This window comes from Electrophorus electricus, unplaced genomic scaffold (genome assembly GCF_041902795.1).
Source record: "Electrophorus electricus isolate QZ-2024a unplaced genomic scaffold, ASM4190279v1 Scaffold213, whole genome shotgun sequence".
Classification (NCBI taxonomy): Eukaryota; Metazoa; Chordata; class Actinopteri; order Gymnotiformes; family Gymnotidae; genus Electrophorus; species Electrophorus electricus.
In genome coordinates, this window is record NW_027658493.1 from 6,563 (window position 1) to 10,000 (window position 3,438).

Sequence of the window (3,438 nt, forward strand, 5' to 3'; positions counted from 1 at the left end):
ATGATTTAAAGGTACAAAGTGAATGAAGTGTGCCCAGGCCCAGAGCCAGGCCTGGGCAGCAGGGGGCGCTCCTGGCCATGCCCAGCGAGTTTCGTGCGAATCGGACCTGGTCCGGAAGAGATACGAAGGGAAAACTCATTACTCGTCGGGGTGGCACATCCAGGCTCTCGACCCTCCCAAAGCGTCCGACCAGGGTGCACCCTGCCGGGCATGGTTAGCCGCCAGCCCCCTTCCTGGAGGTCTGGTTGGCACGGGGTTTTGATTTATCGGTTTCATATCTCTGGGCTCCTTGGGAGCAGAAAGTCGGTTGAGGGCCCTTTGGAAAGAGCCGGGGCTGCCGTTTAACGCTGTCCAAGCGGCAGGCGAAGCGCACCCACCGTTTTTACGCTATGATTTTTTAAAACCGCCGGGGCGGCAAACACAGGGCCGGTCGGGTTTGAAGACGAATATCTCTTCGGCCCTTGGGAGGAGAGAAGCAGCGCGGGTCACCTTTGAACGCGCTCGCTGCCAGGAACGTCTGGCGTAAAAGTTTCGTGGGAATCGGACGTTCCTAGGCTGAGAAGCGAGCGCCCGCCCTCGGGCGGTCGGGGGCCCCTTTCTCATTCCCCGTCTGGGCTAAAAATACGAGGTCGGACCCGATGGACTCGGGAGACTGGAGAGTACCAGGGAGACCCTGGAAGCAGGCGACCCGACCCACGCTTCGCTGTCTCCTCGGCCCTCGGGAGTAGAAGCGCGGGGACGGTGGCGTGGGCAGCAGGGGGCGCTCCTGGCCATGCCCAGCGAGTTTCGTGCGAATCGGACCTGGTCCGGAAGAGATACGAAGGGAAAACTCATTACTCGTCGGGGTGGCACATCCAGGCTCTCGACCCTCCCAAAGCGTCCGACCAGGGTGCACCCTGCCGGGCATGGTTAGCCGCCAGCCCCCTTCCTGGAGGTCTGGTTGGCACGGGGTTTTGATTTTTCGGTTTCATATCTCTGGGCTCCTTGGGAGCAGAAAGTCGGTTGAGGGCCCTTTGGAAAGAGCCGGGGCTGCCGTTTAACGCTGTCCAAGCGGCAGGCGAAGCGCACCCACCGTTTTTACGCTATGATTTTTTAAAACCGCCGGGGCGGCAAACACAGGGCCGGTCGGGTTTGAAGACGAATATCTCTTCGGCCCTTGGGAGGAGAGAAGCAGCGCGGGTCACCTTTGAACGCGCTCGCTGCCAGGAACGTCTGGCGTAAAAGTTTCGTGGGAATCGGACGTTCCTAGGCTGAGAAGCGAGCGCCCGCCCTCGGGCGGTCGGGGGCCCCTTTCTCATTCCCCGTCTGGGCTAAAAATACGAGGTCGGACCCGATGGACTCGGGAGACTGGAGAGTACCAGGGAGACCCTGGAAGCAGGCGACCCGACCCACGCTTCGCTGTCTCCTCGGCCCTCGGGAGTAGAAGCGCGGGGACGGTGGCGTGGGCAGCAGGGGGCGCTCCTGGCCATGCCCAGCGAGTTTCGTGCGAATCGGACCTGGTCCGGAAGAGATACGAAGGGAAAACTCATTACTCGTCGGGGTGGCACATCCAGGCTCTCGACCCTCCCAAAGCGTCCGACCAGGGTGCACCCTGCCGGGCATGGTTAGCCGCCAGCCCCCTTCCTGGAGGTCTGGTTGGCACGGGGTTTTGATTTTTCGGTTTCATATCTCTGGGCTCCTTGGGAGCAGAAAGTCGGTTGAGGGCCCTTTGGAAAGAGCCGGGGCTGCCGTTTAACGCTGTCCAAGCGGCAGGCGAAGCGCACCCACCGTTTTTACGCTATGATTTTTTAAAACCGCCGGGGCGGCAAACACAGGGCCGGTCGGGTTTGAAGACGAATATCTCTTCGGCCCTTGGGAGGAGAGAAGCAGCGCGGGTCACCTTTGAACGCGCTCGCTGCCAGGAACGTCTGGCGTAAAAGTTTCGTGGGAATCGGACGTTCCTAGGCTGAGAAGCGAGCGCCCGCCCTCGGGCGGTCGGGGGCCCCTTTCTCATTCCCCGTCTGGGCTAAAAATACGAGGTCGGACCCGATGGACTCGGGAGACTGGAGAGTACCAGGGAGACCCTGGAAGCAGGCGACCCGACCCACGCTTCGCTGTCTCCTCGGCCCTCGGGAGTAGAAGCGCGGGGACGGTGGCGTGGGCAGCAGGGGGCGCTCCTGGCCATGCCCAGCGAGTTTCGTGCGAATCGGACCTGGTCCGGAAGAGATACGAAGGGAAAACTCATTACTCGTCGGGGTGGCACATCCAGGCTCTCGACCCTCCCAAAGCGTCCGACCAGGGTGCACCCTGCCGGGCATGGTTAGCCGCCAGCCCCCTTCCTGGAGGTCTGGTTGGCACGGGGTTTTGATTTATCGGTTTCATATCTCTGGGCTCCTTGGGAGCAGAAAGTCGGTTGAGGGCCCTTTGGAAAGAGCCGGGGCTGCCGTTTAACGCTGTCCAAGCGGCAGGCGAAGCGCACCCACCGTTTTTACGCTATGATTTTTTAAAACCGCCGGGGCGGCAAACACAGGGCCGGTCGGGTTTGAAGACGAATATCTCTTCGGCCCTTGGGAGGAGAGAAGCAGCGCGGGTCACCTTTGAACGCGCTCGCTGCCAGGAACGTCTGGCGTAAAAGTTTCGTGGGAATCGGACGTTCCTAGGCTGAGAAGCGAGCGCCCGCCCTCGGGCGGTCGGGGGCCCCTTTCTCATTCCCCGTCTGGGCTAAAAATACGAGGTCGGACCCGATGGACTCGGGAGACTGGAGAGTACCAGGGAGACCCTGGAAGCAGGCGACCCGACCCACGCTTCGCTGTCTCCTCGGCCCTCGGGAGTAGAAGCGCGGGGACGGTGGCGTGGGCAGCAGGGGGCGCTCCTGGCCATGCCCAGCGAGTTTCGTGCGAATCGGACCTGGTCCGGAAGAGATACGAAGGGAAAACTCATTACTCGTCGGGGTGGCACATCCAGGCTCTCGACCCTCCCAAAGTGTCCGACCAGGGTGCACCCTGCCGGGCTAAGAGAACAGCCAGGTGAACCCTGGAGGTTCCGAACTCCAGACCCCTGGACCCGACGGCTCAGTCCGCCTCAGGTGCACTACAGAGGTCCTCGGGCTGTCCCTGAGTGCATTAAAACGGAAATCAGAATTACTCCCCCGGGTGGCACTTCCAGGCTCTCGACCCTCCCAAAGTGTCCGACCAGGGTGCACCCTGCTGGGCATGGTTAGCCGCCAGCCCCCTTCCTGGAGGTCTGGTTGGCACGGGGTTTTGCAAATAGGTCCCGTCGGGTATATGGGAGAGCAAAGAGAATCAATGGGGTCCAAGCACTAAATTCATCCAGTGGCGTTCTCTGGAAGCCCAAGGGGAGTCCGAGGGGTGTTCGGCCGGCAAGGGGAGCTCTCCCTCGGACACATGATCAAACGCCTGTCCCCTACCGGAAAGTGGTGTGCTCTGGATGCCCCCCCCC